We start from the raw sequence: 12,530 nt of genomic DNA on the forward strand, positions 1-12,530 counted from the left end.
GTGAATACATTATGCAAGTGCCAGTGTACAGCCACAGAAAATTGAAGTTGATCACTAACATAAAAAGCAATATTTGTGATGTGCTTATAGTAGTAGTAATCATGGCATTTGATGCGAGAAAGCAAGCGTATGAGCTTAAGTAGCATCAGCCAAAAAAAAAAAAAAAAACTCACACAACTATTCACTCTAAATGTTTGTTCAGTTCCTCCTAAAATTTATTTAACATATCAACTTCCACAACGACAGATGGAAGTTTGTTCCATCAATTAACCGCCCGCTGACTAAAGGCAAATTTCCACACATCTATTCTACAACTGTCTTTCCTCAATTTGAATTTATGCCCCCTTAGGTTCGTAATCTGAACAAGTGGAAGAATCCCAAAAGAATTCAGTGTGCTCAACCCATTCAAGGCATTATACAACTCAATAAAATCACCTCGCAGGTGCCTAGTCTCCAGTCGCTGCAATTTGCAGCATTTAAGCCTCTCTTGGTAAGAGGGGGTCCCTTCATTCCCCTCACCAATCTTGTTGCCCTTCTCTGAACACACTCAAGCAAACCTAAATCCTTCCTAAAATGAGGCCTCCAGACCTGCATTCAGTACTCAAGGGGTGGCCTCACCATTGCCTTATACAGAGGGACAATCACCTCCTTTTCCCCTGTATATTCCTGTATATCATTCACAAAACCCCATGACCTGCTCTTGCTGCCTGTCTGCATTGATCAGAAAACTTCATACCTGACTGCACAATTACTCCCAGGTCTTTTTCATTTTCTACCACCCTAAGTGTAGTACCACACAGTTGATACGTTCCTCTGGGGTTACTTCTACCCATATGCAGTACTTTGCATTTGTCAATGTTAAACTTCAGTTGCCACTTCTCAGCCCATCTTCCCAAATTTTCTAGTTCCTGTTGCAGTAGCACACTGCCATTACCGTCATTAACAACCCTGCCAACCTTTCTATCATCTGCAAACTTTGACACTAAGCCTGATATACCGTCATCAATATCATTGATAAATATACAAAACAACAGGGGGCCCAACACCGAACCCCGTAGGACTCCACTAATAACATTAGTCCACAAAGACCAGCGCTCACTAATTATCACCCTCTGTCTTCTCCTACTCAACCATTCTTTTATCCATTCTAGCAACTTACCCTTAATACCATTCTGCTCCAATTTGTACAGTAGTCCTCCATATGCAACAGTGTCAAAAGCTTTCCTGAAATTCAAGTGTATGATATCAAAATTATTTTTTGCATCCAGTTCCTTTGTAACCACATCGTAGTATCCAATCCAATTTTTCAGACAAGACTTTCCCTTAATAAACGCATGTTGTGTCTGAATTATTGCTGCAGTCTTGTCTAGATGATCCTGCAAGGCATCTTTAACCAGTGACTCCATTATTTTACGTGGAACAGAAGTTAAACTAACTGGTCGGTAATTACTCGTGTCACCCTTCGATCCCCCTTTGTGAATTGGGGATACGGTTGCACATCTCCAGTCCGTGGGGACCTCCCACGAGTCCAGAGATGCTCTCATAATTATGGCTAATGGTTTGCTTACTTCCTTTGCCGCCTCCTTTAATATAACTGGATAGATCCCATTATATAACTGGATAGGTGCCTTCCTTTAACTTCAACGATTTATCCTCCACTTTGCTCTCAGTTATTACAAAATCATTACCTTCTGGCATTTTATAGTGTGCGTGTGTGTGTGTGTGAACGTAGATGCAAAATACTCATTCAGTTTGTTTGCTATCTGAGCAGGATCATCAACAGTTGAACCATCGATATCAAGTGGACCAATCTGATTCATCCCCTTCCTTTTAGAGTTTATAAAAGTAAAGAAATTCTTGCTGTTTTTCTTAGCATCCTTTTCCAAAGATTTCTCGTAATCTGCCTTCGCCTGCCTAACCTCCTTTGTGACTTGATTACAGATTAGGTTATATCTGGCATAGGATTCTGTGTCGCCTGATAATTTATATGCATCCCATGCATTTTTCTTCTCAGCTACGAGTCTCATTAGTTCATTTGACAACCATTTAGGCCCAAACCTTGAACAATATTTCTTAATAGGTATGAAACGTTTAGTGGCTTCCACAATTAATTCCTTGTAAGATTCCCACTTTGAATTTGCTGTTGATAACATCATCAGTGGTCCCACTGTATTCACCTTTATGGAAGAAAAAACCCTTTCCTTTAACCCTGATGGCAATTATATCTAAGTAAATTCCACATCAGTACACTTGTGATCACTGCCATCTAGAGGTTTCTTTATCTCCAAATTCTTAATACATGAATGATCACTGCTGATAACCAGATCAAGAGTATTACCCTCTCTGGTTGCCTCTCGAACATGCTGCTGCAGAAAACAATCTAATAAATCCACAAAAGTCTTATTAATGTGCGTGTGACCAGCCCACAAGTTCCAGTCAATATCTGGGAAGATAAAAACCTTCATTATAAGACATTGTGGTTTACTAACCCACTCTATTTCATTGTACAATTGTTCGTTGTAATCATTCGAGTCATTAGGCCTATAACACACTCCTACTCTTATTTTTGCTTTCACGGTGCTCATGTCACACCAATCTGACTCAACAGTGCACTGTCCATCTATATCAACTGGATGCACTTCTTTCGATTTTATGTTTTTCTTAATTAACAGCATAACCCCTGCTCCGTTCCTATCCTGTTCATCCATTCTGTACACATTGTACTCCCCAAATTCCAATTCTGCATTTCTAATATCTGTGTGACACAGCGTCTCTGATAACCCAACAATATCCACCTTCGTGTCTTGACCAACACTTCAAATTCATTAAATTTATTTACTATACTTCTAGCACTGATATACATGCACCTATTCTTATTTACTCTAACACATCCCATATACCCACCTGTTTCACGATGACTGCCATCAGTCCCTGAAACACCAGCACCCCTCGCTCCAGGCTGCTGCTTACTCTAATAGAAGTAGTGCAAGAATCACCTTCACCTCTGCCTGCGGCTACTTTTAACGTTTTAGTCTGTGAATCCCCCCCCAAGACAGCAGTTTTCCGACCCACCTAACACTACCTCGATAGTATCAGCAAATGTTCTTGCACCCTTTCTATTTAAGTGTATCCATCCCTGTAGAAGCTGTCTCTCCTGTTAACAAGCACAGATCACGCTGAAAAAAATTCTACCCCATGAGCCTTGCACATTCCCTCCAGTGCCAAATTGATTGACAAGGGTCACATCATATACTCCCTTCTGTTGTGTCTGGGCAGAATTGTAGACAGTTTCAAATTCAACCCTAACTCAACTTTTTTTGCAACATTGACTTTTATTTGTTAAGTAAATCTGGAGAAGATCTCCTACTCTTAATGTTATTGGTGCCAACATGTTCAACAATATCACCCTTTGTGCCCTTAAAAGATATATGTTTCACAACATCATCGACTTTTGCCCCTGGCAGATATACCCCATGTAAGACCCTGGTCCTATTCCATCTATCCTTTTTACACAATATATTACCCGTCTCCTTGACAATAGAGTCACCAACAATAATTAGTTCCTTTGGGACCAGCGCATTCTGCCTTTGAGATTGCTGCTGTGTTGCCTGATGCCCAACACTGAGCTCTGGCATTGAGTTGGACAGCTGAGAGCTTGATGGGGCCCACGTATTAATTTCTTCTAGGGCATCTATCCTACACCGCAAGCTCTCATAGATGCCCATTAGAACGCTGAGTTGACGCCTAATTTCTAGACACTCTCTGCACCTGGCACACACAAAGACATCCTCCTTGGTTAGATCACGTTCTGTTTCAGAGAGTTCGGCAAACATTTCACAAGTTGCATATTTTTTTTAGGCTGTGATGCGTTGGAGAATTGCCCTCCCCTCAGTTTCCTCCCGAGTCACAGCAGTCCTGCCACTTTGTGCCTGTTGATTTGCTACTCTAGTCTGGGGCATGATATTTCAAAATTAATAAGATCAATAAATTTAATTAATTAATTGTCAATACTACACTATCTAATAGAACCCTAAATGCAGTGATGCGTATTACGCTATATAATTTTACGTAAAAGCTACCTAGTTACCACAATTAAAAATTTGAATTCCCTACCACTCTATACAAAAACAATGGCTGCAAGATTCGAACAAAACAACGGTTTTACGTATATTAAATAGTAATCTACAAAAACTCATCTAAATTAAAAATAACCAGAATAACTAGAACTATAGGGCTACTTATAAAGTACAATATAAAATAACAATTAGGTAAATAAAACAGCAAACACTTATTGCTTTTTCGGAGCCTGTAATTCATAGCTGTAATTTTTAAAGAGAATCAGCACCCTCTCTTGGCTCTGTTATGCCAAGAGAGATTAAAATTCAGGATAATCTCCAATTGAGAAATGTAAGCTTGTCTAGAAATCAGTGTCGTTGAAAATAATCATAGAAGCAAGAGACTTCTTTTTGCAAGATATAAGAGAGGACAGAGTATTAGAAGGATTGAAACCAATTAAGTTATTGTCTCATTGGAGAATTACCTGGAGAGCAGCACTGCCACGCTCTTGCTTGGGGCTAATGCAGCAGGAGATTACAGATTAAAACCACTGCTTGTGCATTTAAGGGCATCAATAAAGCCACCCTACCCATGCATTTTGGATCAAACCAGAGAGCATGGATAACAATATCTCTCTTTGAGGATTGGTTTCAATGCTGCTTCATTTCTGAGGTTTAAAATTATTGTAAAGACAACGACGTTCCTTGCAAGATTTTGCTTCTATTAGATAAAACTGCTGGACATCCTGTGCATCTAGATGATTTCAATTCGCACACGAGAGTCATATTTCTATCGATAAAGCACGACTTCACTCATCCGACGTATATGGATCAGGGTGTTATTTAGAATTTAAAAGCATACTATTTATGCACAACGTTTGCTCACGTATTGTCTGCAGTAGACGAGAAAAATTGTGTGTTAAGAAACCTTTAGAAATCTTACAATATTTATCATGCCATCTTAAACATTAATAAGGTCTCAGTGGAAATTGCTAAATGTTGTTTAAATGGTGCATGGAAGAAAATATGCCCACGGTACATAAAAGGCTTTGAAGGATTTGAAAAAGTGGAATCATACGAAGAGGTTACAGATAAGATTGTAAAGGTTGCAGAGCTACTTCAGTTGGAGGTTGATGCCAAAGACTGGGAGGAGTTAATAGAGTAAGAAGAGAAGGAATTGTCTAATGAAGAACTTATTGACTTGTAGGCAACGATAGTGAAAGAAAATGCTGATGAAGCTCAACATGAACCAAATGAGGAGCTGAGATGCTTCATCACCGGAGAGATGGCAATGGTGAAAGTTTGAGAAGATGGAAACGATTCTTAAAAGTTAACAGAGGAGTGAATGATATGCTTGCTTGCTACAAAGAAATCTATGATGAAAAGAAAAAAGCCACCTTCAGTCATCCATTAATATGTTTTTTCATAAGGTTGAGTGGCCAACCCCTTCTAAATCTCCACAGCCCTCTACCTCTGTAGCAGCGTACTTATCTGAGACGTTGATTATGGCAACGATGCTCGAGAGGTAGATTTACTGCCAATTATGCCTGCCCTCTTTTTTTGTAATTTTATAATTTTGAAATTTTTTAAAATTGCGTGCTTTTGTAATTTTTCCTGCACATGATAAAAAATTGAATGCACAGTTGCGAGTGCTGCACAAGCAAGGGAGAAATTCCAACTTACGTCAAATCCGACTTACGTAGCGTTCCGTGGAACACAACCCTTATGTAAGTCGGGGAGTTCCTGTATATCACCAATGGATCGAAATTGATGGAATCCATACTTGTGATCACTGATCAAATGGAAGTGTTCTAGATAGCTCTAGAGTTGGAAGCTAATAAGATTTCTCCAGTGTTTTTTTTGGGATGGTATGCAATGGTGCTGCGTGACATTTGGATGCAATGTACTTCGAAATTTATAATATTCCATAAATTTTTTCACGTTTACCTACTATTCAAATAAGCTTAAAATGATTTTACTAAATTTGCATTTTTTACAGTCTATTGTTAAGATATTTTCTATATAAAACTGTATAACCATTTTTATAATTCTAAATTACTCAGTGGGACCACTGTTTAATTATTTTGAATTCCCCTTGGAAGTTACATTTAAAATAATTTCCATTGAGGGATGAAAATTTTCATATAGCGAACGGATTACGGGAGAATTAACTCGGTACGCCCTGTTCGCATTTCTGGCCTTCAAGCAATTTAGGCATTTAGTGCTACTGCTGCGTGAATTGAGAGAGCTAAAGGGATTAGTATTGTATAACTTAGATAACTTAGTGGTACCTGGTAAAACCTATCCGACCGCCTGTCCCACATACGGAGGAGTCGCGCTAGTCAAGAGTAAGCAGATCAAGGTTATTCCCAATGGGCTCTGGCCCACCTTCAACTGCAGTGGTGTCCATTCTTTTCCCGTGGGGGGGGGCATATTCAAAAATTTTATTAAGTACAATAAACAATTACATTTACTGAACAAAACATTTAATTAGAAAATGTTTTTGATAATTTGATAATTCACAAAATTTTAAATGCTGTTTTGGTTCACTTTCCTCGCGGGTCGTAGGTTGGACACCGCTATGAATCAACTGTAAGCGCCCCGTTCGAGAATTAGAAAAGTGATTTTCTCTTACCCCGACAAATAATCATCTGTGGAAGCGCATTATCCACATTTTTCCGAAAATTTTCCCTATCTCTGTTTACATGGTCACAGTACCCGAATATCCAAATGACACCAATATTTTGGACAGTTTCAAAAAAAGAAAAAATTTAAATTTAAGAACTAATGACAATACCAATGACGAGAGTAGGACAATGTAGGTATTAATCCTTCTAAACATGAATTGTTGGCATTTGGTGAAAATGAAGTTAGAAAATTTTCAAACAGAGTTAAATACAATTCGTGGATACCTAATTGATAAGAAGGTTTCCAAAGAATTGAAGCATTTGATGAACGCTCTGAGCACAATACCAATTTCACTGAGTGAATGTGAATGAGAATTTTCACATATGAATCTGATCGCCAGCCCAACCAGTGCTTTGTCAATGACAAAAACAGTTTCTTCACTATTGGTTCTTAAAACTGTAGGCCCTCCACTGACCTGCTGCGATCCAGTGAAATATGTCGATTCGTGGCTGCTTCGTAAACGTCATTCAGCAACCGACACACAAAGAGGAGGAAAAGAAGTCAGCATTATGAAACTTTATAATGAAATTATTTTTACTTATTTTACTCACATTTTACTTATTTTTTTTATATACTTGAATAATAAATTAATGCTTAATAAACTGTGTTAATATACTTAATTTCTTGTTCTTATTCTAAAAACATTACTACTAAAGTAACAATATCAGGGGAAAAAATGAGTACTTTTCATATCTTTTTTTCAATTTTTCCTGATAGCAAAGAATGAGTACTGGCACCTATTTTTTTTTTACAAAAAAAAAAGCACTGGATTTCTCCATTAAGAAAAAGTAGAAGTAAGTGCAATGGGACAGTAATTGGATGGGAGGGATTTGTCACCCTTTTTATAAACTGGCTGGATATGAACAAATTTCCAAACAGAAAGGATAATACCAGTGGAATAAGAAAGTGAAAAACAGGGTGGCACAGAACTGGAGTAAGCTCAGGAGCACAGGTTTTGAGAACAAGTGCAGAAATACCATCAGGACCTGGAGCTTTCTTAGCATCGAGATTGTTCAAAATCCTCTGACATCCTTTTGATGGAAAACCACAGAAGGCATTGAATGGAGTACAAGTAAAGTATAAAGTGTGTTAATTGTCTGATGACACCAGGGGTTCCCCCCCCCATCTTCGCATTGTATACTCAGTTTTTGTGATGCAGAACTCTGTGGAGGCCAGAGATTTAAAAAGTGTGTGGGGAGTGGAATGTTGTGTAGTGTTATGTTCTGTTGTTTCTCTGACCATTTAGCTGTTGGGACCTATTGGGCCCACCGTAGCCCACACTTTGCCACAAGGAGGCAGGTCAGGCACCCAGTAGATTATTTAAGTATTCTGGCAGGCCCTGCCACCTAATTTCCAAGGATTTCAGTAACAAGGCCTATTTATAAAATAAAAATAAAAATAAGGGGGGGGTCGAACACTAGAATTTGGAAAGGCCAAAAGAAATTTGAGACAGCTATTGAATTTAGACGCTGATTAGAATTTGGCGGCATTGTTAAGGGGGTCATAATCAGTCAGTTTAGTTAGAGTGGGGGGGGGGAAACAGGTAGAAGAATGGGGATGATAGAGTAGGCACCCCCAAAGAGGTCAGCGGGGACGAGCCCCACCAGGCGAAGAATGGCGGAGGTGGGAAGGGAGGAGACAGAGACTCATCTCCCTCTCAGTTTAAAAAGGTTTTTAAAGGATTTAAAAACCTTTTAAAACCTGGGTTTTAAAGGGAACTGGGTTTGAGTACCCAGTTCAGATCGCCAAATGGCGTGTTGTACCAATTCCAGTAGGATGGTACAACTGTCCATCCTGCTCTGGGGGTAGGATATGTTCACTGACAGTGGGAAGTGGGAGAGAGACATTTACTTCATTGATAATCTGCATTGTCACTCTACTTGCATTCTATTTTTATACTTTTTTCTTATATATTATAATATATATATATATATATATTTTTTTTTTTTTTCTGTTAGACTATATATACCGTATATATGTATTTATTATTTATTTTTTTTCTTCTTCACTCACTCATTTTTTTTTTTTTCACCCACCGGGTGGAGAAGATGCAATGGTGTGTAATATAAATTTAATACTAATGCATAATAATTAAATAAGTAAGAATAAAAATGATTGAAACTAGGGTTGAAACTTAACTGTAACTTAATTTATGGTTTGTGTTCTTTTTCTCATAAGTTTTTATTTATTTAATTGCCATATTATATCGCACTTTATAATAAGCTTGTTATTTTTATTTTTAATTTAGATAGAGATGTTGTAGGTTACTACTTAATATATGTAAAACCATTCTTTTGTTTGAATCTTGTTGCCATTGTTATAATATAGAGTGAGTGATAGGGAATTCAAATTTAATTATGGTAAACAGGTAGCTCTAACATAAAACTAGACAGCGCAATACATATTGCTGCCAGCAGGAATCTATTAGATAGTGTAGTATTGATAATTAATTAATTAAATTGATTAAGCTTGTTGATTTTCATTGTTAATCAATAGTATTCAATTGGATATCATGCCGCAGACTAGAGCACCAAAGCAACGGGCACAAAGCAGCAGGAGTGCTGTGGCTCAGGGTAGAACCGAGGAGGTCGATTGTCCAACACATCACAGCCAAAAACAATGTGGGACTTGTGAAATATTTGCGGACCTTTCTGGAACGGGATATGATCTAGCTCAGTGTTCTGATGGGCACCTATTAGAGCTTTAAGAGTCTGGTAGATGCCCTCGAAGGTATTAAAGTGGGGGTACTCATGAAGCCCATAGCTGCCCAATTCAATATCAGAGTTCACTCTTGTGCATTAGGCAACACAACGGCAATCTCCATAGCAGAATGCACTGGTCGTACAGGAGCTAGTTATTGTTAGTGTCTCCATTGTGAGGAAGACGGCTAATATATTGTGTAAAAATGATAGATGGAATAGGACCAGGGTATGTCTACCAGGGGCAAAAGTCGATGATGTTGTAGAGCAGATATTTTTTTAAGGGCACAAAGAGTGATATTGTAGTACATGTTGGCACTAAGGACATTAAGAGTAGGAGATCTGCAGATTTATTTAACAAGTACATGTCAATGTTGAAAAAAAGTTGTGAGTTGGGATTAAATTTGAAAGTGTCTGCAATTCAGCCCAAAGACACAATAGAAGGGAGTACATGATGAGAGCCTTGTCAATCAAGTGAGCCTTGGAGAGATTTTGCAAGGCTCATGGGGTGGAATTTTTCTCAGCATGGTCTGGGCTTGTTAACAGGAGAGACTGTTTCTAAAGGGATAGGAACACTTAAATATAAAGGGTCCTAGAGTGTTTGCTGATGCTATCGAGGCGGTGTTAGGTGGGTCAGAAAACTGTTAGCTTGGGGCAGATTCACAGACTAAAAGACTAACAGAATCTGCAGGCAGAGGTGAAAGTGAGTCTTGCCCTGCTTCTATTAGAATGTGTAGCAGACTGTAGGGTGGGGTACAGGGACTGGTGGGAGTCATCATGGAAAAACTAAATATATGGGCTGTGTTATGGTAACTAAGAGTAAGAACAGGTGCGTGTATACTTGCATGTACACCGTTGCTAGGAGTATAGTAAATAAATTTGATGATTTGAAGTGCTGGTCAAGACATTAAAAAAACTGATGGGATATCAAAGATGTGGTGTCACACAGATATAGGCAGTATAGAATTGGAATTTGGGGAGCATAATGTGTTCAGAAAGGATAGATAGGACAGGAAGGGAGGAGGGATTATGCTGTAAGTTAAGAAACACAAAATCTAAGGAAGTGCATCCAGTTGACATAGAAACAGTGCAATGTTGAGCCAGTTTAGTGTGACATAAGCACTGCAAAAGCAAAAATGAGAGAGTAGGAGTGTGTTATAGGCCTAATGACTAATGAGTACAATGAACAATTGTACAGAGAAATAGAATGTGCAATTAAATCAGATTGAGTTATAATGGGGTATTTTAACATCCTAGATATTGACTGGAACTTGTGGATTGGTCACTCGCACAGTGGCAAGACCTTTGTGCATTTATTGGATGATTGTTTTCTGCAGCAGTGTGTTCGAGAGGCAACCAAAGAGAGTTTATCTGGTTATCAGCAGTTATTTGTGCATTAAGAATTTGCAGGTAAAGGAACCACTGGGTGGCAGTGATCACATTGTACTGATGTGAGATTTACTTAAAGATATTACTACCATCATGGGTAAAGGGAAGGGTTTTTGCTTTCATAAAGATGACTACATTTTTTGAATTGTATACAGTGGGACTAACTGATGATATTACCAGTGGCAAATTCTAAATGGGAAGCATTCAAGGAATTAATCGTGGAAGCTACTAGGCTTTTCTTACTGATTAAGATATAATGTTCACGGTTATAAATTCAAATTGAGGAAAAGACAGTTATAGAATAGATGTGCAGAAATTTGCCTTTAGCCAGAGGGTAGTTGATTGCTGAAACAAACTTCCATTTGTTATTGTGGAAGCTGATAGCTTAAATAAAATCAAGAAGAAACTGGACAAACTTTAGGAGGGAATGGATGTGTGAAATTTTTTTTTTTTTTTTTTTTTTTGGCTGATGCTACATAAGCTTGCTTTCTTCCATCACATGCCTCTACTACTACTAAAAAAGACATCAATCGTAATGCAAGATGGAAGAGATGGGGGGGGGGGTATTGCGCCGGTTGAGAGTCACCTAGTGCAGCCTGGTAATACAGAGGGGTGGCATTCCTCCATGTTTGTGTGGGTGCCACACCTCAACCTCTGCTTACGCTGGTTTGCACTTGGGTGGCCTCCTCCAGTATATTAGATGCCATATTTCAGTACTTGCACATTGGGATTATACCCAGGGTTACTAACAGTCCCACCATCATGAAAGTGCAAGCAGAGGATTTGGCTGTCACAGACCAGATGGACTTTGCTAAAATTAGATCCACTTGACTTGAGTGTTGCCTGGCTATCAGTTCCATTAGTGTTTTAAACTTCCAGGTAGCAAGCCCAGCTTGACATACCCAAGAGAATATCTGTGACAGCATGAAGGATTAGAAAGTTTTGGTGAAACTCCAGCAGTTTCTCTTGACATTTCAAAGGTCTTTGATGATGTCTGGCATAAGGGTCTTCTAAATAAGGTTCTGTCTTATGATCTGCCACTGGTTTTTGTAATTGAGTTTTATCTCTGACCGCTCACTGTGATGATGGTAGATGGCTCTTCTATCTTTTTCACTATTGCACGTGTTCCCAACGTTCAGTTCTTTCTCCTGCCCTTTTCGCCTTGTATATTCATGACCATCTTTCATTGAATGGAAATTGTATCCATAGCTGTGCTGATGATAGCACATTGCATTGCAGCATTCCACTTTCAAGTTTGAGAAAACTTACCCTGCACAAACAGCTTCAACTTCTCCAATATCCACTACAAACTCCTTAAATGCTGATATCCAGGTAATTTTCCAGTGGAGCAAAGTTAACTTAGCTGATATCTATCCTCCTAAAACTCAGTCTTGTCTTATATCTTGAAACAAAAAGGATTTTTCTACTACTATTCTTACCTTCAAACATACTGATTTCTAGACAAGATCATATGCCTCTCTGTGACCTTGCATAGGCATAAGCACATCAAAAATATTGCTTCCTCTGCATCTAAAAAACTGAGGGTTCTCTTTCACTCTTGGCATTACTTTTATTCCTAAGAGCTGTTCATTCTGTATAAACTGCAAATCCATTTTATCAATGAATATTGTTCCCACATGTGGGTTGGTTTCCCCAAAACCTCTCTCAGGCTTCTAGATTCCATTCAAAAGAGAGCAGT

General features: G+C 38.6%; 1 protein-coding gene across 1 annotated transcript in view; it reads right to left on the bottom strand.

Moving 5' to 3' along the window:
• Ipo9 (Importin 9) overlaps positions 1 to 12,530 on the bottom strand; it is a 358,080-nt gene that overhangs the window by 142,023 nt on the left and 203,527 nt on the right. The window lies entirely within an intron of this gene.

Source organism: Mastigoproctus giganteus, chromosome 4, assembly GCF_048544385.1.
Source record: "Mastigoproctus giganteus isolate SK-2022 chromosome 4, ASM4854438v1, whole genome shotgun sequence".
Lineage (NCBI taxonomy): Eukaryota > Metazoa > Arthropoda > Arachnida > Uropygi > Thelyphonidae > Mastigoproctus > Mastigoproctus giganteus.